General features: G+C 43.5%; 1 protein-coding gene across 1 annotated transcript in view; it reads right to left on the bottom strand.

Annotated features, from left to right (window-relative positions):
- CAP2 (cyclase associated actin cytoskeleton regulatory protein 2) overlaps positions 1 to 24,906 on the bottom strand; it is a 133,377-nt gene that overhangs the window by 107,825 nt on the left and 646 nt on the right. The gene's annotated exons all lie outside the window — the stretch shown is intronic.

The following is a 24,906-nucleotide window of genomic DNA, read 5'->3' as shown; positions in this document are numbered from 1 at the left end:
GAATGGCTTTAATTACCCAGAGAGTATTTCTACACAGCAGGAAAATACATGAAATTCCAAAAAACATAAAACTTGGAACAAAAAAACCCCCCACAAAGTTTACTGATCTTATTTTCCATTCAATTCAATGGCATTTATGAGCCCCATATGTAATACACAAGAAATTCACTCCCTACGCCATTAACAAGTGTCTCCTTGGATGCTTCCTTGTGCTAAGATACAATCCATGTCTAGTATATACTTAAAAGCTTGTGAACATATATCTCAGTTAATATTGCCAACTTTTATCCTGCTCAATGGTAGGAACATATTTTAACTATTTGTAATGACTGTTTCTGGGCAAGTATAACTCTCCAGGGGATATTAAACCCACTGATAATTGTTTATTTACTCAATTACCTTTAAACCAAACAGGACAGCACGAAACTATGAGTTTATAAAACTGCATCATTTAGCAGGTAAATGGGTTTCTACCTCCAAGAGCTAACTGTCTTCTACTTATCACTACCTTTAGTGCTTCTGTTGCTGGATTATTTTAGATTATGATTATTCTGAATGGTGGAGATTTTAATTTAAAATATCAAAAATGTTTATTTCCTTTTGCTGCTGGTTATTTTTGGACAAAATTTAGGCCCGGGCGTGGGGGAGTGGTTTCTGGAGACAGGGAGCCTCAGTAACCCAGCAGTCTCGACTGGGATTAACTGGGTTTGACGGTAAGGGAATGGAGGATAAAAGTGGGGTTGGGTATCTATCCTTCCTGCTTCCAAATGCTCCTTCGAGAGCTACTCTGAGTGTGCACAGGTAAGTACCTTAGAATTGTTGGCCTTATAATGAAATGTTAAGAAGGCAGCCCCTGAGGAATGGAACCCAATCTAATTTGGCTGGGTTCATGAGATCCAACGTAGAGGTACCAAAGCTCCCACCGTACCAACCTATGACTGCTTTTGGCAAAATCAGCCTTCTGCCCCAGAGAGAGTAAAACGCGCCTCATCTTAATCAGTGTCTGTCGTTCTCACTCTTGCAAACTTTCCAAGCATCACCTTGAGCCAAAGAGGACTGGCATGCTCCCACATCAGAGACAGTGCTGCCCCAGAGAGTGGGTAAATATTATTGCTCTAAGATGTGTAATATTTCTTATTTCTGCAAGGAAACAGGTAATGCATTTTTTTTTTTTTTTGCATTTTGTATTTCACTAGTTTTGAGCTTAAACATAAAGACTTGCCACTGCCGTTTTTAAAAGCAAGGTTATACTTATCAAAACACATGGATCGCTCTTGTAATTCTGCATCCAAATGTCAGATGGTCATCAGATACGGATGAGGGAGCTCACTGTCTATTTTGGAAAGTCATCTCCTCTGAAACTACCAGCAGCTACTCTTTCAAAATATGGGGCAGTATTCTCTGCATGGCTGAAACCAGCATCTAATCCCAAGGGGATTCAAAATTAGAAGTTTCTCATCTATTCTTTTCCTCTTAATGTCAGAGCTTTTGCTTCTACTGCAATTGAAAAAAAGAAAAAAGGAAGAAGAAATTTAATTGAATCCTTTACGTAATTTTGCAAGGGAACTGGGTATCCAGTAGGTGGGTGAAGGCCATTTGAGAGATGATAAAAGCCCCTCAAATCTTTTAATAGTTGTCCATCTGTTCACAGTTATCTATGTTCCCTGTTACTCAACTTGCCAAATGTTACTGCCATAGACCTAGCGCAAGCTAGGAAAAAGAATGTGTTTGCTTTGTTAGCAAGCTCCCGATGCCCCAACAGAGAGGCACCAACCACCTCCAGAGGCTCACAGTGCTGTTTCAGAGGGCCTGTTACATTTCACACTTAGGACGACTGTCCCCAACCGTGGCTTAATCAGCCTCCCTGACAAGACTCAAACTCACACTATCTAATAGCCCTCCATATGTTGAGAGACAACAGGAGTTAGTCCACAAACTGCAGGGCTGGGCTGATTGGTATGGAATGCAGTCTAAAAGCGAATCAGATGTCACTTGGTGTAAAATCACCACGGACTGGAGTCTTGTCGCAGCCTCTTAAGAGATCAAAATACAGCTCATGCAAGGAAGCTGGAAAGATGCCTCTGGGTTTAAAATTTTAGAACAGTTTCTAAGAGAAACAGAAGAACATATAAATGAAAGAATGTACCAGGATCTCAGAAATAGACATGATAGCGTTCCCAGGGAGAATGATGGGGCCCAAGATGGCTGTACCCTCTTCTCTCAAAACACACGCACAGGCTTCTCCTCACATGTGCCCTCAGCAGCTTTCCTGGGTCTCAAGAATGAAGAAAGAACAGAGCAGCAGATTCTCCAAATTCTTCCCAGGCAGTCCCATTAGCCTTGGTTTTTCAAAGTGGATTGAGCCAAGTTTTCATGAAGAGGTGGGAGCCAGGAATTAAGAATTAGGCTGAGGAAAGGGATAGGGCAGGGGGCGGAGACAGCAAGGTCGGGGTAAGGGAGAAGTCAGAGCCAGGCAGACTGACAGATGGGCTTGGCCAGGAAGCCAACAGAAGAGGGGGATACAAGATGGCTGGACGTAAGATGTTCTAAAAATCAGATGAGAAGTAGAGAGAAGCCAGACACACAGCCGGACAATCAAGAGCCTAGGTCAAGGGTATCTGGGTAGCTCAATTAGTTGAGTGTCTCACTCTTGGTTTTGGCTCAGGTCGTGATCTCAGAGTCGTGAGATCAAACCCCAAGTCAGGCTCCATACTCAACGGGGAGTCTGCTTGGGATTCTCTCTCTCCCTCGCCCTCTGCCTTCTGCCCCCCCTAAAATAAATAAATTAAAAAAAAAAAAAGAGCCTAGGAGAGATGATGAGGCTCAAACTTGGCCCCCACTGTCCAGTCCTCCTCTTCAGGCAGAAGCCAACCCCAAGATGAGGTCCCCTATAACCTCTGTCTTACAGCAGATAAACATAATCATCTGGCCGGGCATTTGGGTGGGTGGAAAGGAAAAGGGGGAGGAACACAGAAGTCCACGACTTTCTCTTTTTAATGATCTGTTTTAGGAAATTACACTTGAGGTGAATCTTAATTCCTTGTTTTGTATTAATCTGGGAGTATTCTTTTTTGAGCTCCTTTATAAAAGGAAGTGTACCTCATCTTGTCATTTTTTTTCTCATTTGAATTCTCCCCTCCCTTTTCCCCTTTTAAAGTTTAACTTTTTAAAACATGCACAGAATTCAAAGGGTCAACAGTTCTACAAGGCTTATTACAAAATCACAACAGTCCCCCGGCTGCCCCCTTCCATTTTTGTAGTGAGAATCAACTGATTCCCATTAGTTGAGCTACTGCTTTCGGTAATTACCTCATCTGTATGCAACATGCTTCTATCTTTCCGTCTTGTTTTTCTTCCGTTCTAGGCATTATCCACTGAGTTCCCACCGAAACCAAGAGGGTTCACATTCTGTTTGCCTAATCCTCACCACCGCACGCGCCTGCACTTTCTTTTACCCTAGTACGTTGTCACAATGTCTGTGTGGCCAGTCATCAGTGTCAACACAATTATGACTATTCACAGCTGAGTCATGATGTCTCCTAAGATCAGTCTCCCTTTTTCTGTTCGTTTGTTTGCACAACCTGTTTTCCCGAAGCCATGTGGTTCAGCTTCTCAGTTTTCTACGTACTTAAAAATTATTCACCTCTGAACGCTTCTCCCAGTTGTGGAAGTCTCCTTCGAGCGGGCCAAACACATCTGGAATGCCATTAGGTCCTTCTTCTCAGATGTCATCTCTTCTGGAGAGTCACCGGGAACACGAGCGCTCTGTAGGCCTGCAGCACCTCTGTGACCAGAGATCTGCCTACACCTTCACCCCTGGGCCTTCTCCCCCGCCCTCTAATGTAGTATCACTTGCTTTGTGGATTCTGTAGCCTCCTCTTTCTTGGTGTACTTCCTTAACTGTCTTCTTAATTTCAGAGCACTGTCTTTTGAAAAGGTACATGAAAGGACACTTTTTTTTGGAGAACGTGCAAGTCGCAAAGTATCTTTATTTTGCCCTCACCCTTGTTTGATGGTTTGGCTGAGTGTAGAATTCCAGGCTGGAAGGCTTCCTCAGAATTTTCAAGGCACTGCTCCATCGTGTTCTAGCTCCCTAGGTTACTGTGGGCAGGTCCAAAGCCATTCTGATTCTCTGATTCTTCATCCTTTCGACATAACCTTTGTTTTCCCTTCTGGAGGAAGTTTCTGGGGTCTCTGTCCTCAGGGGTTTGTGATATACCTCGTGGTTGATCAGATGTCTTTGTTTTTTAAGTAGGCTCCATGCCCAACATCGAGCCCAACGTGGGGCCTGAACTCACGACCCTGAGATCAAGACCTGAGCTGAAATCGAGTCGGATGCTTAACCGACTGAGCCACCCAGATGCTCCTCAAATGTTTTCTTTAAAAATGATTTTTTTTTTTTTTAAGATTTTATTTATTCATCTGAGAGAGAGAGCGTGCACAAGCAGGCAGAGAGGCAGAGGGAGAAGGAGAAAAAGATGCCCCACTGAGCCGGGAGCCCAACGTGGGGCTCAATCCCAGGACCCTGGGATCAAGACCTGAGCTGAAGGCAGACACTTAACCATCTGAGCCACCCAGGTGCCCCTAAAAATGATTTTCAAGAGGTGCGGGAAAGATAAGAAAATGGGCATTGCATATTGTATCTCTGGGTGAGTTTAGAAACTACATCTTGGGTTTTTATTTTTCAAATAAAATAGGATTCTAAATATTTAAACTATTTAAACTCCTTTCACACCAATAGCACACATTTACAAATATTTCACACACTTCAGTAAGAACATAGCCAGTGAGTATTCTTTCATATATTATCTTGAAAGGCTAAGGTGTTCTGGAGGCATTTTCCTAGGAGAAAAGATAGCTGTCATTATTTAAAAATTATTTTTGCCTCATTGGTCATTTTATAAAACCCATCCTTAAAGTACAGATATTCAGTTCCTAACACTAGTTTTATGTCCAATGTTCTGCCAATAGGCAATGACTACTTTAAAACAATAAGAGAGACAGCATTCCTATTCTTTCCCACAGTAGTTTCCAGAAAGGGAGAGTTCCCCACACTTGCAAACATTTATAAGGTCTCAATCATTTTACCCTTTTTTTTTTTTAAGTAGGCTCCATGCCCATCCTGGAGCCCAATGCGGAGCCTGAACCCACGACCCATAGATCAAGACTTGAGCTGAGATCAAGAGTCGGACGCTTAACCAACTGAGCCACCCAGGTGCCCCCATTTTGTCCATTTTTAACCAGGGCTGTTTAGAGGGGCCCTGGTTTTGGAATCACTAGCTGAAGGTCTTTGGGGAAGAACTTAGTTTTGCTATGCTTTAGTTACTACCTGTACATACGGTTGCTAGAAGCATGTGTAGAAAGGCATACAAAGTCTGTCACATGGTCAGTGACAAACGTGTTAGCTACTGTTATGAAGTCATCCATTTGTTTTGCTCTCAGTGGAAACAGATCTACAAACTATATCAAGTCTTTGTGTATTTTAAATGCTGAGCAATCATCTAAAAAACCTGGCCAACAGAGTTGTCAAGTCACTATGTTATACACCTGAAACTAACTATACTTCAATAAAAATAAAAATAAATAAATAAGTAAAATAATATAACATAACATAACAAAACACCTGGCCAATGGAAATGACTAGCTAAAAATTTCAGGTCATACCTTATAATTATACCCTTAAAATTTTTTTTTCTGTGTTTCATTTTCCTCTGTTCACATACCACCAAGATTTTTTTTTTTCTTTTAGAGAAGGAGAGAAAAAGAGAGAGACGGGAGGGGGAGGGGGAGAGGGAGAGGGAGAGAGAATCTTTTTTTTAAGATTTTTTGTTTATTTATTTGAGAGAGAGAATGAGATAGAGAGAGAGAGCATGAGAAGGGGGAGGGTCAGAGGGAGAAGCAGACTCCCTGCCGAGCAGGGAGCCCGATGCGGGACTCGATCCAGGGACTCCAGGATCATGACCTGAGCCGAAGGCAGTCGCTCAACCGACTGAGCCACACAGGCGCCCAATGAAACTTTATTTTTTTAATGAAGATTTTATTTATTATTTGACAGAGAGAGAATGAGAGAGAGAGAGCACATGAGAGGGGGGAGGGTCAGAGGGAGAAGCAGACTCCCTGCCGAGCAGGGAGCCCGATGCGGGACTCGATCCAGGGACTCCAGGATCATGACCTGAGCCGAAGGCAGTGGCTTAACCAACTGAGCCACCCAGGCGCCCCGGGAGACAGAATCTTAAGCAGGCTCCACACCTAGCTTGGAGCCCGACGTGGGCCTCGATCTCAACACCCTGAAATCATGACCTGAGCTGAAAGTCGGACACTTAACTGACTGAGCCACCCAGGTGCCCCTCCACCAAGATTTCTAAAAGAGGTTTTCTCAAGTCCATGTGTAATGGTTACTATAAAATGAAAATTTCAGGAGCACCTGGGTGGCTCAGTCGGTTAAGCATCTGCCTTCGGCTCAGGTCATGATCTCAGTTGTCCTGGGATCCAGCCAGGTGTCAGGGGCGGGGGGGGGGGGGAAATCCCTGTTCAGCAGGGAGTCTGCTTCTCCTTCTCCTTCTGCCTCTCCCCCTCTCCTGCTCTCTCTCAAATAAATCAATAAAAATCTTAAAATAAATAAATAAAATGAAAATTTGGTACAATTAGTAGTAATTAGTAGTTTTATAGTCACATACATTCCCCCAAACATTTAAAAATTCAGAAATAATCAACAGACAGTGTATTAGTTTTAGGTGCACTGCATAATGATTTGATATATGTATAAAGTAGTCCTCCTTTATCCGCCAGGGATACATTCCAAGACCCTCAGTGGAAGCCTGGAACCACAGATAGTGCCAAACCTTATACATACCAGCTGTTTTCTTTTATGTGCATACCTATGGTAAAGTTTAATTTATATATGAGGCACAGTAAGAGATTAACAATAACCTAATAATAAATTAGAGCAATTGTAACAATATACTGTACTGTAATAAAAGTTACGTAACTACGACCTTTCTCTCTCTCAAAACATCTTCCCATACTGTACCCACCCTCCTTCTTGTGATGACACGAGGTGATAAAAGGCCGATGTGACAAGATGAAGTGAGGTGAGTGATGCAGGCGTCGTGACAACAACATGAGGTTACTACGGACCTTGTGGCATCAGAAAGAGGACTCCCCTGCTTTCCCACCACGACTGAGCGCAGGTAACCAAAACCGCGGATGAGGGGTGACCACTGTGCTTTGCAAAATGATCCCCACAATAGGCTCAATGAACCCTCACCACACATGGTTACAAGTTTTTGTCTTGCGGTAAGAACTTTTGGGATCTCCTCTCTCAGCAACTTCCAAATATACAACACTGTATTACTAACTCCAGTCACCCTGCTGCACATATGACACCCCAGGACTTATTTATCCTATAACTGGAGGCCCCTACGCATTTTTATAGTGACTTGTTTGCTTTTAAATAGTCCTCTGCTAAGGATACAAGCCCAATCTCTGTGGAATCACGTTTGGAAGACAACACTCCTTCATTCCTCATATTTTCTCATCCAAATCATCTTGTGCTCCATGGTAAGGGGCCCGGTAAGACCTAACTACTTCGTCTAACCAGTTACAAAGAGCAACGTTCATAGCTGCTTTGAAAACTGACACCCCAGGGTGCAGAGTAAATGGTGATGAGCCCAGAATAAGAGCCTATGTGTCTGTTCTACATTCTCAGTACCTATAAGGCAGCCCGCTCAATTAAAACACTTCCTCGTGCGATGTTTTCTGTTAGCACATGCACACCGTGCCTCCCAAGGAGACGAGTCTGAGCCCGTCACGGGCTGAGGTTCCACCTTTTACTCTTCTTGCATTTCCTGCTGAGTCCTGCCTCTGGCCATGGACACAGAGAATTCTATAAATATTTTTTGATTGACTAATCAATTGGCTACCACTCACTGCTTTCCCCTTGCCTGCCCACTCACTGGCATAATCCCAGATCAGGTGGCAAGCCAGATTTTCACAGGAGCAGATTCCATTTCGAAGAAGACACTGGGTTAGTTTTTCCCTCTGAAAACCACAGTGGCTTCCTCCCATGATTCACAAGGGCGCCCTTGTTCTCTGGAATGTGAACCTTGCGTTTTCCACAGTTCCTTTTTTCTTCAGGACTTCAAGGTGTTTCAAACTCCACATTGTCCAAAGGGTTTTTGTAAATTCCTCACAGCAAGTTCGTAAAACAAGTAAGGGAGAACCCTACTGTGGTAATATTTTCGTGTTCACAACGGCTGGGTCTTCCACGTTCTCGATTGCTGGTTGAGGTTCTCCTCATCAGGCCAAAGATGCAGAAATAATTGTGGTGAGTGTTTCTTGTCAGACTCTGTAAGGGAGACCCAGATCCAAGGGCTTCCAAAGATTATGAGTCTAAGCTTAAATAGAAGATAGACTTGAAGTGACAGGAGGTAGAAGACTTTCTCTAACATTTTCTCATGGTGAGACTGGGCTGCTGGCTTATATGGGAGCTCTCTCGAAATTGTAAAGTCACAATGGACGACTTTCTCTATAAATCCGCCCAAATTAAAAAATAAATATTTGTTGAACTACCATCGTGAGTATAACAATTATCTTCTTTACTTTCTCCAGAAGCTACCAATCACTCGGGGAAGGAATCGTGTGGTTCACCATCACTGATGGGGTAACAGTTATGTGTAGAAGAAAAAAACACGGTCTTCACTCCTTCATTCATTGATTGACTCATTAAATATGCTGGTTTCATTCAGTCAGTTAGTTCCCACTATCTGCCAAACACAATGCTCATGGGTAGAAAATCAAGGGGGATTTAAATACATTTCTTGCCCAGCTGTCTTGGGACGAGGCTGGAAGCAGACCCTGCTCAGTCAAGCCAGGGAGTTGTTTTTCTAAGAGATACATTCGTGTTGCCAAGGCGCCTGCCTTTATATCTTTTGCTTGCTCTCCTATTGAGCATTTCTGGGGCTAGCCTCTCACCAAACAGAAAAAAAAAAAAAAAAAAAAAAAAAGCCATCATTTTTTTATTGCAAAGAAGTTTCAAGAGTCTCTGAATTTCAAACAGTAAAACCAGAATAGGAAAGATCAGAGAGTTACATAAATAAAAGAACACCTTAAATGTTTCACAAAACTGGAGAGAACACAAGATGCTGATTAGTCAATGGAACCCTCCAAAGCCTCTAATACGATCCTAGTGCAGAGAAAAAAGGCAAACTGTCTTCAGCTGGACTTGAGAAAGGACCTCAGCCCAGCCCTCTACACCTCACCGGGTTCCTAAGACCCAGTCAAGAGACAAGTCATGCCATCCCAAACATGCCCCCCTCCCCCTCCCCTAGACCACCGTTCTGCTGCTCCCACTGCCTCGGGGTCCTTCCCAGCACTGCTGCACCCATACCCTGCATCTCAACTCTTTCACGAGGCCACCCACTGCCCCACAAGTCAGGGGTAACCTCTCTTTACCGCCTGCCATTTACTTCCTGTCATCACCACAAAATCCAGAGTGGGGTACAGAAGGGCAAAATGAACAACCACATGTAGAAGGGATCTCCCCTTTCCATTTGCCCTCTCCACTCTGGTGTTACCACTTTTCAGGAGCCTCCCTGATCCAAATATCTCTCCTCTAAGTTGGAATCTCTAAAGATTAGAGGCGAGGACTCATAGCTTGATAACATGGAAAAAATATTTTGACATCAGAGAACCTTAATTTGAGATTCCAGCCCCTTACTTGGCAGTCTCCATAACTCTGGGCAGATGACTTAACCCATGGGAGTCTCAATTTATTCACTTCTGAAACATGACTTCCTTCTTCTTCATTCACTGACTGAAGAGAATTGTATGCAACTGTGTTTTGAGGTGTGTTCTGTGCCGGTTGCTGGGGCTACACAGATGGATGAGACAGATTCCTCAGGGGGCCATGATCTCCTTCAGGAATGGACAGTTTGGCTGTTGGGGACAGTCCAGCACTCCAGGATGCCAGGCGGCAGGGAACTGGGCCATTTCAGCAGAAAAGAGCCCAGTGGGAACTGAGGCCATGGCGGAGGTCTAAGTATATCTTGAAGGCTGGCTCTGCGCCCTGACTTGGGGTGGTGGTGCTGGGTAAGGACAGAGCCATAAAATCCTAGAGTCTGAATGTTGAGTGGGACCAGGACAGATCCCTATTTTATTCTCCTATCATGGAGTGTGAACTCTCTTAGCTAAATGTAAAGCAAAGACCCTTCACTGAAAAGAAGTTCTCTCCCCAGGTCACTCCATGCCCTTTCTAAGCTCCTCTGATGTTGGGGAAACCCTTCATTCCTGTGTCCCCACGCTGCCCGTTTGCTCTTGTTTAGGCCACGGAGGAAGTGTAGTTCAAAAAGGTGTTTCTAGGAGTTCCCCAAGGGCCACATCCTGGCACTGGTAAAAGAGGAACCATGGAGACCCCACTAGGCTCCCACAGCCTGGGAAGGGTTTCCAGGAACCTTCTGTCCCTCCATAAAATACACGTATTGCTCCCCTTGTGTGCAAAATATATAAAGAACTCTTACAACTCAAAAATGAGACAAAACTCCAACATAAAAATAGCCAAAATATTTGAATGGACATTTTTCCAAAGAAAATATGCAAATAGCCCGCAGTATATGTGAACATGCTCGACATCAGTACATAATCAGGGAAATGCAAATCAAACCCACAAGGAGATACCACTTTGCATCCACTAGGATGGCTGTGACCAAGAAGACAGATGGTAAGAAGTGCCAGTGAGGATATGGGGAAATCGGAACCTTCCTACACTTCCGGTGGGAAGTAAGTAAAATGGTGCAGCTGCTATGGAAACAGTTTGGAAGTTTCTTCAAAAGTCAAGTATACGTTTGCCATATGACCCAGCCATTCCACTCGTAGTTATCTCCTCAAGAGCAGTGAAAACATATGTCCACACGCACAAAGACTTGCACACAAATGTTCATGGCATCATCATTCATAATAGCCAAAACATGAAAGGAAACTGCCCATCTGTCCATCAGCGGATGGAATGGATAAGCAAAATGCATCCACACAACAGAATATTATTCAGCAGGAAAAAGGAAAGAAGTACTGATACATTCTACAACATGGATGAACCTCGAAAACATTATGCTAAGTGACGGGGCGCTTGGGTGGCTCAGATGGTTAAGTGTCTTGATCGGCTCAAGTCATGATCTCAGGGTCCTGGGATCGAGCCCCGCATCGGGCTCCCTGCCCTGCGGGAAGCCTGCTTCTCCCTCTCCCGCTCCCCGAGCCTGTGCACTCTCTCTCTCTCTGTCTCTCTGTCAAATAAATAAAATCTTTAAAAAGATCATTACGTTAAGTCAAAGAGCCAGACACGGAAGACCAGGTATTGTACAATTCCACTTATATGATTATTGAGAAAAAGCAAATGTCTAGAGACTGCATGTAGATTAGTGGTTGCCTAGGGCTGGGGATAGGAATGGGAAGTGAGTACAAACAGGCACAAAATTTCTATTTGAAGTGAGGGAAATGATTTAACACAGGTTCATGGTGGCAGGTGCACAATGCTGGAAATACACTAATAATCATTGAATTGTGCACTTAAAATGGGTGCATTTTATGGTATGCAAAATTGTACCTCGATAAAGCTTTCAAAAACAAAGAAGTACAACTGATCCTTGAACCATGCAGCGGTTAGGGGCATCAACACCTCCATGCAATCAAAAATCCTCATATAACTTTCGACTCCCCCCAAAATTTCACTACTCATAGTTGACTGGAAGCCTTACCTACTGTTGACTGGAAGACTTACCAATAACATTCACAGTCGATTAACTCATATTTTGTATCTTGCATTATATACTGTATTCTTATAATAAAGTAAGCTAGAGAAAAGAAAATGTTAAGAAAATCATGAAGAGAAACTAAATTTACAGCAGTGTACCGTATTTACTGAAAAAAAATCCGCACCAAGGGGCCCTGCGAGGTTCAAACCTGTGTTGTTCAAGGGTCAGGGGCACTGCTCCTCTTTACGAAGATATAGTTGAAAACCAGTTAAATCTGAATGACTTTGCTGTTCTCATCTCTCAGGGAAGACCTAGGTGGTAATGAACCTTAACCAGAGACTGCTCTGAGAGGCCACAGTTAGGGTCCAAGACAGGCGGCAGAGGCGAGCCGTGGTTCCAACTGCATCAGAATCGCTGGGGAAGAGGGGCCTGGGTGGCTCAGTCATTAGGCATCTGCCTTCGGCTCAGGTCATGATCCCAGTGTCCTGGGATCGAGCCCTACATCGGGCTCCCTGCTCTGCAGGAAGCCTGCTTCTCCCTCTCCCACTCCTCCTGCTTGTGTTCCCTCTCTATCGCTGTGTCTCTCTCTGTCAAATAAATAAATAAAACCTTAAAAAAAAAAAAAGGAATCGCTGGGGAGAAGTGGAGGGGGGTGGCTTCACAATACAGATTCCTGGGCCTCGCACTCAGCAATCCTAATCAGCTGTTCTGCATATTCCCAGCGATCTGCATTTCTCAGAAGCACACTTCAGAGTAAGAGGACCCACACTTTGAGAAATCCTATAATAGAAGTGCACAGGAATGCTGCCGGAGCATGTGGGCATGGGGGTGGGGGTCGAGAAGGGTGGGTACTCAAGTGAGCCCTGGGAAGTAAGGAGGCTCTTAAAGTTGAGTTAGGCGCTAAGCGGAATCTCAAAGGATGAAGAAGCATTATTGCCTTCTCAAAGCATTGTTCGGAAGAAGAGAGGTAAGTAAGGGTAAACGCATCCCTGAGCCGACACCCGGCACGTGCCAAGGCACAGAGGCATTACGGCTAGAAATTATCTTCTGAGCATTCACTGTGTGCCGGAAGCTAAGAGCCCACGGGAAAACCCGGGATTGACGAATAGCTGGCAGGAGCGGCGGATACGGCTGAGGGGAGACGTGGGAATTGGCTACAAGGTGCCAGAGGATTGGAGAAGGTCTGACAATGTCTGGGAATGCCGGAGATCTGACACAGGGCCACGCAGATCGGCAGAGCTGGGAGGGGAAGAGAGAAGGCAGGACGTCTTGGATGCCTCCCCTTAGGGTCGGGGGTGGGGTGCAGGTGCTAAGCCAGAGAAGGCTTGCAGGTGGCCGGCAAAGGGGCGGAGCTCAGTTTTAGACACTGAGTTCCAAGTGCCTATGGGATGACAGCTGGTGGCTGCAAGTAGGGAATGGAAAAGCCCAGAGGGTGGGCTATAATTCCTGGGGTGGAATTATAAGTATTACCTACCTAATAATGACAACTGACATGAGATTTTTTGGAGAGCTCAGAGGAGATGATGAGGTGAGCTTTGTGAACTAGAAAATGATACCTGAGTGTCACTGTTATTATAATTTATCTCTGGGGCGCCTGGGTGGCTCAGTTGGTTAAGCGACTGCCTTCGGCTCAGGTCATGATCCCGGGGTCCTGGGATCGAGTCCCGCGTTGGGCTCCCTGCTCTGCGGGGAGCCTGCTTCTCCCTCTCCCACTCCCCCTGCTTGTGTTCCCTCTCTCGCTGTGTCTCTCTCTGTCAAATAAATAAAATAAAAAATCTTTAAAAAAAAAATTTATCTCTGAATGTTCCCCAGCACTCCTCACAGGGACGTGCATCCAGTGTGCGCTCGTGATTGCACGGGTCACCACGTCTCTGATCCCCCAAACACAGTGACCGGGGACAGACATCTCACACACCACACTTCGAAGGTTAGACCGTAGCACATCTAAACTGCAGAGACACTTAGTGAATGAAAGCAGAAAAGGGAAGAGCATTTATGTGGTCAGTTATTTCTCACCACTTGACTAAAAATATCTCACTTCCCTAAACCCTGCTGTTGCGGTGTTAAGAATACCGTGTCTCTCAGGAATAACGAAGACAAGAAGGTTTGCTGAAATTCCTTCCGATCTCAAAACTTACTGGCCTTCACTGGAAGATTTATATGCGGTTGAAGAGCAGATTCAGCAACTCTCTTAAAAGAAAACCCCCAAGGATCAGTTCTCAAGAACTGGGCCAATTTTGTGCATGGACATTTGTAACAAATGCGAGTGTAATCATTTGACTGAGAAGAGCCAGGTGATGGATCTGGCCGCAACTCCCTTCTGCTTCTTCATGTGTCACCAGCCGCCGGGGTCTACTTTCATACTTGACTTTGATTTATTACTTGTAACAAAATTGATGTTTTCAAATAGAGCTGTGGACCATCAAAAGATTGCAGGTTCTTCTTCTTCTTCTTTTTTTTCCCCCCGCTCTTTGGACTGGAAAGCCCAAAGTAAAGGGGATACAGAGAAAGAGGATGACGCAGAACCAAGAGGATGGTGGGGTGTGGGGGCCACAGGGAAAGGGGCCACGGGAAGGCATCAAAAGGAGGAGGGGGCTACCAGTGCGGGTCAAGAGGGAAGTCTCTAGACTGCGTTCAAAACTCAAAAAGCAACTCCCCGACTCGGAAAGAGAAATAATAGTGGGTGAACTGAGGAAAGCGATCAAAACTTGAAAAGGAGACTTAATTGAGAATGTGTTCCTGGGTTTTTTTTTTTCTCTTTTCTCTCCAGGGTTGACCCAAAGTTGGAAATACCCAGGGGGTTCAGGCAACCAAATCTCTGAGACAACCCTCTTCTTTTTGGCCAGAAGACCTGGAAAGGAAACCCTGTCATGGAAAAATGTATAGAAAGTCCAGGGGTTTGTGGGGGACAGGGATGGGGGTTCATTTTCCTCTCCCAAGAGTGGCTGCGGGCACAGAGCTGCTCCACAGATCAGCCCTCAGCAGCATAAGCAACTGAAAGCTTCTCCCGCGTTACTGCCAGGGGAGCAAGGGAAAGCGTGGTCCAGAGGGTGGGGAGAATCCCTATGAACGTTTTCGTCCTCCTTTCTTCTCACTGCTCAACCCTGAGGATGGCCCTGGTCTTGGGGAACTATTCCATGGCAGTGTGAGCAGCTCAAACTACAAGAGAAACCCAATCTTTCTGTCCAGAAGCCCAGGGTGTGTGTGTGTGTGGGGGGGGACTCTTATGGGCAGGACCGTGTGACAGGAATCCCAGAGAAGACAGAGCTTCAGAAGGGGATCCCTTGATTCTGTGCATGAGCCAGCACAAGCCCCAGTCTTGCCCCGGACCTGCGCATGTGCGGGATGGATCCAGAGGCTTTGAGATCTGAGCTGCAGTAGAAGTCACAGCTCAAGTCCTGGACTTAGTCCTAAATAGCGCTTCCACGGGACCCAAAGCAGCATAACAAAGGTTTGTAAAACTGCACTGATGTTGGAACCATTGCTCACAGAACACAAGACAGAAGAACTGCCTGGTAAACAAAACAAAACAAACAAAAAATATATATTTATGCGTTTCAAAAGGACCCAGAGTCTCACAACGCAAAACCTAAAATGCCCAGAATCCAACTCAAAAATATTTGACATACAAGGGACTGGGAAAATGTGATCTATTCTCAAGAGAAAAGACAATCCACGAAGGGCAAGCCCCCAATGACACAGGTGTTGTAATTATCAGACAGATTTCTAGGAGTTGTTTTAACTATGCTCCAAGAGATAAAGGCAAAAACCGTTAAAATGAATGGAACAACAGAAGTTCTCAGCAGAGGCACAGAACCTATAAAAAAGTAACAAGTGAGTATTTTAGAGCTGAAAAATACAATGCAAAAGACGCACTGGATGACCCAACAGCAGGATGGTGATTGGCATGGGAAGTACTTGGTGGTATGGATATTATCCAATCTGAAGAACAGAGAGAAAAGGAATTGAACGAAAAAATGAACAGAGCTTCAGAGGCATGTGGGACAATATTAAATAATTTGTATATTATATACATATATATATTTAATACACTGTATTAAATTATTATATATAATTATTTAAGACAGTGTCCTTGGGATCCCAGGAGAGGACAAAGAGATTGAGGTGGGAAATATACCCGAAGAAATAATGGGCAAACGTTTCCCAAACTTGATGAAAGCTACATGTCGACAGATCCAAACAGTGTTATCTGTCTGGGGTTATTATACACAGACATGCACACACACACACACACACACACAATTTACAGTGAGTGCCTCCAAAGGGGAGATCGAGAAAGATGAGTAAAGTGAAGATATAACCGCTTAAAAAGAAATAAAACCTGATGGGCCATCTAGCATTCCCTTTTGAGAGGTGTCACAAGCATCAGGATCTTTCCTTCTGAAATGTCGCCCCTAAATCTAGCAGAACCAGGAGTCACTAGAACTCTGTCAATTAACAAATTGGTTCCTTTACCAATGCTAATCGTGCAGGAAGGGTTTGCCATATTTCTGACCCTTGATTTTTGGTCTGAAAACAGAGGAAGGATATGCTATAAAAGGGATTTCCAAATTTTCACTTGTAAATATCCAGAAAGCATTTTGTAAAACCCTCCTGCCCACTTTTAGATTGACATTAAAAAAATTTCACCAAAATGTGAATGGCTGCAAATAATGTAACTTTTAGCATTCTGTTAATATTGATGTGGAAAAATAAAATTATTTCTCATTCTCATCCACTGAAATTCATATTCATTTCAAAAAATAAAGGAACAGGCTGCTTTTTGACAGTCACAAATTTTGCATAATTACAGTTTCTCCTTGAACTTATGTTTCCATTCTTCTTGCCCTATAGAAATGTATCCTAATTTTATTTATTTTATGCCTTAATGTCTTTTACTCATTATTCTATCATACTTTTCTGCATCAAAACTATGTTTATAAACTTGAATGTAAATTCAATGGCAAAAAAAATGTTCTTCCGATTGTTACCATTGTAACTCTGAATGCCACTTATCAAAACAACACACATATTACAAATGTTGACAAATAATTACTAAATGTACATAAAAAGTCATTTTTATTGGAAAACCCTCTCTCTTGAGCACTTTCATTTTTCAATTTTTTTTCATGCATATGTGGATGAGTAAATTTATTACTAGAATGAGTCAAGGTTGAACATCAATTTCTGTTTTTATCAAAGTAAATGCTGGGAAACTATGCTCATATAAATGAGAAGATGGGCGTGGGTGACATTTTGTCATAGAAACGTCACTCCGATCTTTGAACTCCTGAGTATACTAAACATCACATGGTGAAACAATATCAAAAATTATTTGAATCATCAGTGTAAAGAGAAACCGGGAAGACTGATTAGTGAGAGCCCTATCTACTCATCCATCTGGCTTATCTCAGGCATTCACTGTCTTTGATGAGGGCCATTTACAACTCTGCAGACATAGCAGTTAACTTGTAAAAAGCTGATCGGAAAGCAGGTCATTATTGTCTATAAGCACGTAAATAAGTTTTATCCTGTGGAAGTTCAATTGACTTTCCTCTCCCACTGTGGAGGAAGCCAGTTTAACAGCAATTAAGCAAATTCATTTCAACCTTCCTATCAATGGTCTCCTTTGAACTGACTGTAGACCTTTCCGGCTCTCTCATTTTTTAGTATGTTTAAAAACGTTCATTTTGGGGTGTCTGGGTGACTCAGTCAGTTAAGTGTCTGCCTTCGGCTCAGGTCATGATCTCAGGGTCCTGGGATTGAGCCCCTTGCACATGGACTCCCCACTCAGCGTGGAGTCTGCTTCTCCCTCTCCCTCTCTCCCTCCTTGTGCTCTGTCTCTCTCTCAAATAAATAAATTAAATCTTTAAAAAAATGTTCATTTTTCATTTGCATGAGAGTCCTGATTTCATCCTTTTCTAGATTTATCCTTTAATATCAGTTTACAATTTGATTAGATCAATCTTCAGGATTTTTTGTGTGTATGTCTGTTTGTTTGTTTGTTTTTTAACAGAGATTTAGAAAACACATGATTTGCGATGTCCGGGCATTGGTATCATTCACTTTCTCACCCCTAAAGCTGATATTCTGAAATGTCCCCCTTGTCTGCCTTCCCCACTCCCTAGATGTTGATATCCTTGGATAGTGCAATTTAGTAAAAAACAAGTTAGAAATAGGACTTTTTAGTAAAATGAATTAGGAAGATGGATTACAGATTCAGGTTTTTCTTAGGTAAAATGAGAGAAAGGTGCTTATGGAAAAGAAGGTAGGAGAGAGAGCCTGCCTCTCTGTGGCTCGCCTGCTCTCAAGAAGACTCGTCTCTGGAGAAAGGCCATGGGAAGAGGATTGAAAGTCTTTGAATACAGGTAATGGACACAGTTTGAAGGTTGTTGGCCTAAAGTAAGAAGCACGAAAATGAGTCCCACCCCTAATTCTAGCCTACCTAGACTCATCAGCATTAGCGAACCTCTTTTTCAAAGGTTTCAGTGACTTTCATTAGATAATCGTCCACCTTCCACTCAGAGGAGACACTGAGGGAAGGACAAAGGCCATTCTGAAGCAGGACAGAAGAAGGGGGGTCGGAGGGCAGTCCACAGAGGGAACTCTGAACAGCAGAGAGCACCACGAGAGCACAGAGAAACAGAGAAGCATAAATGGAAATTAAGGAGGAATCAGAATTGCAAGTTTAAGAACTTTGGCTAAATACTTGTGAACCTGCATTGGACCCCTGAAAATCTCCAGCCACAGCTTCCAGCATCCTAGAGGATGATACCAGGAGAAACAGTCTGCATGTGGTCTACCGAACGCCAAACAACCAATTGGATGGACTCTTCTTCCATCAACCTACTCTCACAAGGCCAGATATCGGGGTGACCTGTCACTGGACAGCTGTGAGCACAAGTCCCAGACAGTGTTCAGTAGATGAAAAGACCACCCTCATATCTCACCAGCCCCTTACCTACATGCTCTGAGCTTCTAAACTGAGAATACATAGAACGGACAGCCTTCACAACACATCAGGCTATAATCAGACTAAAATATGCTTTCACCATTATGAAGCCTATTGCATTTGGTTCTGGAAAATCCAATTGGCTAGTTTTCTTAGTGTGATCCATCTTGACTGCTTCTTGTTGCCTTAGAGTAAAGTAATCAATTTATCTCATAAAAATCCAGTGATTCTGGGGCCACTGGGTGGCTCAGTTGGTTAAGCGTCTAACTCTTGGTTTCAACTCAGGTCATGATCTCAGGGTCTTGAGGTCGAGCCCCACGTCGGGCTCCACATTGAGCATGGAGTCTACCAAAGTTTCTCTCTCCCTCTTGCTCTGCCCCTCCTTGTGCTCGCTCATGCTTTCTCTCTCTCTCTCTAAAATAAATTTAAAGATCTTTTAAAAAAAATCCAGTGATTCTTCTCTGAATAAAACTAAATAGAAACAGGTTGGAACTAATGGTGACTACAACCTTAGGAGATCCTTTGAGACCTACGTGCATAGCTTGCAGCACTTCCTGTTCCTTATATCTTCGTTCACTGATAGCCCTCTTTGCATCCCCAGTGACCTTCACTGTGCTGGACATACAACAGTCATCCGACATAGGGGAATGAAGAAATAATCAACAGATCCCACAGTTTCTCTGGATTTCCACATGGATTGATAACAAAGTAATAAGGGTTATTTTCTCATTATAATGTGTACAGATATAGACACAAGACAACCAACATTGCCTATGTCCTACTGCACTTGTCTCGGCTGTCTCTAGCATCTAGCTTCTCCAGGGACCACCCCCTTTTCAGTACTGCCGTGGAGACCACCTGGCTTCAATTTCCAGACTCCCAGAACTCTCCTGCTCTTTTTTAAAAATATTTTATTTATTTATTTGAGAGAGAGTGAGAGAGAGAGCACGAGGAAGGGAGAGGGGCAGAGGGAGAGGGAGAAGCAGACTCCCCACTGAACAGCGGCTCGATTCCAGGACCCTAAGATGATGACCTGAGCTGAAGGCAGACACGCTCAACCAACTGAGCCACCCAGGCATCCCTCTCCTGCTCTTTAATACCCTATCAAAACTAGAATGATTTTAGATCAGACTTGTATATTGTAGAATGGCGTCAAGGTTACCTAATTTATCCTTTCATTAGATAGATGTGAGTTTTTATATTGGGACTACTGCACCTTCTCCACTTGGTTAAGTGGTCAATGAGAAGCCAGGATTATTAGATGTCTAACTAATGACACAGGTCAGGTGAAATTATTATTAGTAATCCATAATAATCAGAAATTCTCCCTCTTTTTTTTTTTAAGATTTTATTTATTTATTTGAGACAGAGAGAATGAGAGACAGAGAGCATGAGAGGGAGGAGGGTCAGAGGGAGAAGCAGACTCCCCGCCGAGCAGGGAGCCCGATGCGGGACTCGATCCCGGAACTCCGGGATCATGACCTGAGCTGAAGGCAGTCGCTTAACCGACTGAGCCATCCAGGCGCCCAATGAAACTTTATTTATTATTTTTTTAATAAAGATTTTATTTATTATTTGACAGAGAGAGAATGAGAGAGAGAGAGCACATGAGAAGGGGGAGGGTCAGAGGGAGAAGCAGACTCCCCGCCGAGCAGGGAGCCCGATGCGGGACTCGATCCAGGGACTCCAGGATCATGACCTGAGCCGAAGGCAGTCGCTTAACCAACTGAGCCACCCAGGCGCCCCTCCCTCTGGTTTTAGAACACTTGCTATGTCCATTCCCATATAGGGCTGTATCCTGAAAAGGAAACCGTCTTCTTTACATAACTGCTCAGTAAAAGATGTTTTCCATAAGTGAGAAATGGGTCTACTTAAGAAAAACAAAACAATATGCAATTTCCCTGACATAAAACTCATGTAAAAGACAAATATTGCGTGATTTCACAGACATGAGGCACTGAGAACAGGCAAATCCCTAGAGACAGAAAGTAGAATGCTGGTTGCCAGGGCCCGGGAAGGGAGAAATGGGGGGTTATCATTTGATGGGGACAGAGTTTCCGTCTGAGGTGATTAAAAAGTTCTGGAGATGGAGAGTGGTGACAGTCACACAACTTTGTGAATGTACTGAATGCTGCTGAATTGTACACTTAAAAATGATTAAAATGGTAAATTTTATGTTGTATATTTTACCCTAATTAAAACAGAAAAAAACCTTAGAAAATCCCTTACAATGGCCTGCTCTGACCTTACAGAGCTTCCTATCTTCCTAAGTACAATTAGAAATACCCAGGATGAAATCCAAAGGCTCACAGCCTGAATCAGGGCAGGCTTAGAAAATGCCCAAGGCTAAAACACCAGGTTTCCAATTGGCTCGTTGTTACCAGAATAACCAAACTAAGTCATGTTATAAATACTGGCCTGCTCAGCAGGGATTCACATACAAGGAAAATGTTAGTAAGGTTTAGAAACCACTTATGGACCTTGCTGAAAGTCATGTCCCTTTGACTTAATAAAATGGTTCTCTGCCCCATCCTAAACCGAAGTGATAAAAGGGAATGAAGATGCTCATGGGGTACCTTGTCCTGCTGTGAAATTCAGCTGTACAGCTTTAGACTCATGTTTTTCCACACTTCTTGGGACATCACATAATAGATATTGCAATGAGAATCTAAATGGAATGAGAAGACAGGATCTCAGTTCTATTCACTTGGTTTGGTGGAATGAAGAAGCTGGAGATATACCATTAATGTATACGTCAGAGGAATAATCAGCTTTTTCTTTCTAAATATATGATGCAGTCATTAAAATATATGATACAGTCACATGCACGCAGAAGAACTCTTGCACATCTGTGCCAAGACACACAGAAAAAACTCTTCATAGCAACGCCCTTTGTAACAGCAAAACATGGGAACCAACCCAAATGCCCACCAACAAGAGAATGGATAAACGCATTGTGCAATATTCACCAACAAGTGCTAGACAGCTATCTGCAACGATAGGGGCAATTCTTAAAAACGTAATGTTCAGTTTTTTTAAAGTGAGATTATATACACCCCTTTCATAAGTCAAAAACCAAGAAAACCTAAACAGCCCCTTGTTTAGGAATACATACATATGTCATAAAACAGTTTTACAATACAACCAGGGATTGCTTGACACAAAATTCAGGGTTGGAGGGATATGGGGAATGGCACAGGAGAAGAACACAAAGAATCAACTACAGGTAACAACATAGTGGGGCTTTCCCCCCCTAGTTTCTGTGTATTCTCTTTAACAGCTTTATTGAGATATAACACGTAGGAGACAATTCATGCATTTGAAGTGTACAATTCAATGATATGTGCAATCATCACCACAGTCAATCTTAGAACATTTTCATCAGCTCAAAGAAAAACCCTATAGCCTGTAACAATCACCTCCCTACCCTCAAACCCCAGCCCTAAGTAACCACTAATCTACTTCCTGTCTCCATAGATTGCCCCGTTCTGGACGTTTTCATAGGAACAGAATTAAACAATTTGTGGTCTATTGTGACTCGCTTCTTTCGCTTAGAATAATGTCTTCAAGGTTCACACATGTTTTAGCATGGATCACTACTTCATTTCTTTCTATGGCCAACTACTATCCCATCCTATGGATAGAGCACATTTTATATATCCACTCATCAGTTGATGGGACATTTGGGTTACTTCCACATTTTAGCTATTATGAATGGTGCTGGTATAAATATTTGTACATAGATTTTTGTGCAGACATATACTTTCATTTCTCTTGGATATATATACTGCAAGTTACATTGCTCTATCATATGGTAACTTAGTGTTTAACTTTCGAGGAACTGCCAAACTGTTTTCCAAGGCAGCTGCACCATTTGACATTCCACCATCAATGAGTAAAAGAGTTCCAGTTCCTCCACATCCTTACCAGCTGATTTTTTTATTCTAGCCATCTTATAGGTGTGCAATGGTATTGCAGTGTGGTTTGGTTGGCACTTCTCTGATGAATAATAATGTTGAGCATCTTCTCATTACTTATTGGCTATCTGTATATCTTCTTTGGAGAAATGTTCATTCAGATCTTTTGACAGTTTTTGTATTGGGTTATTTATCTTTTATTATTGAGTTGTAAGAGCTCTTTATATATTTTGGATACAAGCCCCCTTTCGGATATATAATTCTAAAGTATTTTCTTCCATTCTGTAGGTTATCTTTTCACAATTGTCTGGTTCTTAAACCCTAGTTTTTAATGCAGTGATGGTGGCCACTGGAACATAATGGCTATAGCTTACATATACTGGCATATTATTTTTATGTATAAAATGTTACATAATTAATAAAAAACAAAACTTCATACATGAAGATGTCCGTTAGGAAATATTAAGACAAAATAAAACACTATAATACCCAAATAAGTTAATGCTACTCTTGAAGATATGTAACAACTCTTGGGTAGGACTCAGGCACTCGGATAATCTGGCCCATTAATCCCTTCCAAGGCTCTCCTCCAAACTATCACATGGCAGGCTGAAGTAGCAAAGTCCTAAAACAGGACAAACACGCCCCACTTCCCTCCTGTCTTATGTCTCCCCCTCCTCTCTCAAGCTAAGAATTATTTTTACATTTTTAAGTGCCTGAAAAAACAAGAAGAATATTTCTTTACTGGCGAAAATTATATGAACTTCAAATTTGCGGATATAGTGTAAGGTTTGGCAAATTTTTTGAGCCAAGGGCGGCTAGAGAGTGCTGGCCATGTGATCTCTTTAGGAGCTGCTCAAGTCTACTGTTCTCCCATCCAAGTACTAACCAGGCCCTACCCTGCTTAGCTTCCGAGATCAGACGAGATTGGGCGCGTTTAGGGTGGTATGGCAGTAGGCTGCTCAAGTCTACTGTCGCAGCTTAAAAGCAGCCACAGACAATACATAAAGGAATGGTGTGGCTGAAATTTATAGACACTGAAATTTGAAGTTCATACAATTTTCGCCACTTCAACAATGAGCACCAAAAACCTATTTCCTACCAGTCATGGCCACTTCGATGGTCACCTTCCTGATTTCTCAATTTCTTTTTCTCTTGAATAAATGACACCTTGATTCTAATTTTATTAAGGATTTTTAGATATGGGAATTAACGGAATAGTCTTTCTTTGCAAAATACACTTTATCTTCAAGAAGTCATGATGCAGCCACACTCAAGCTATTGAGTTAATTACTTTAAAAAACTTTTACTCCCTGCTCATTACATGCTGTAATTCAAATACTATTCGGGGCTGAAAGAAGTTCCAAAAATCCTACCCCTGCCCTCAAGAGGCTTGTAGTCTATAAGAACAATTTCCCCAAAGATCATTCCACTGTCATAATCTTACATTAAGTGAGCTCAGATATTTTACCAAGAATTCTAAGGCACGTTCCTTAAATTAAAAGAAACCTATATACGCAGCAAAGAAATAGTACCTGCAAACAATTCTGGTAAACTATGGTGCCTGCGTCCCGTAGGCTTCTGCATTCGCAAGACTTACAGAACCAAAGGTTCTTGATGTTTTGCTAAATGTTCCATCTCCGCTTTGGCCGTTTGGACCCAATCCTAGTTCCATATCCTAAACGCAGTCACCCATATTAACTCATTTTACAGAATGCATCAATTCAAACGCTGCTGAAACTTGCAGCCTGTTTGTGATGCCGCACACCACTCCGATGAGAATAAAGGAAAGGCCATCTGCATATGCAATTATTAGCCCTGAGAGTGATGATAACTCAGCTACTCGCACGGAGAGCCCTCTACCCAAAGCAGTCAGAGGCCCAGCTGTGTGAGAGGCCCTATTCCGGGCTGTCCCTCAATGCCTCAGTTGCTTTTGCATTTTTTCAAAGTGACTCATTGCCTCTAGTCAGGTTCTGCAGAGAAGCCAGGTCCGTTTCTTTCCAGCACTTTCCAATCGAGGTGCCGTGGTCGGATCCAGCCCAGTCACAGTCCTCCCCCTCTTCCCCCCCCCACCCCACGCACCCCCGTGAGGCTCGGAGCCCAGCGGGCGAGTACCCCCAAAGTTAAGGCGGGCCTGGAGCGGCAGCGCGGGGCGGCTAGGCCCCGGCCGGCTCCCGCGCGCACCCCGCCTCCCCGCGCCCGCCCCGGGGCGCCCGCAGCGGGGACAGGGCGGGGGCAGGGCGCCGCGGCGCTGACCCAGATGGGGCGGCCGCCCCCGCCCCGCCCGCGTCCC

Source organism: Neomonachus schauinslandi, chromosome 8 (genome assembly GCF_002201575.2).
Source record: "Neomonachus schauinslandi chromosome 8, ASM220157v2, whole genome shotgun sequence".
NCBI classification, from domain to species: Eukaryota; Metazoa; Chordata; class Mammalia; order Carnivora; family Phocidae; genus Neomonachus; species Neomonachus schauinslandi.
The sequence above is the reverse complement of the archived record's forward strand: the minus strand, read 5'-3'. Positions and strand labels throughout refer to the sequence as shown.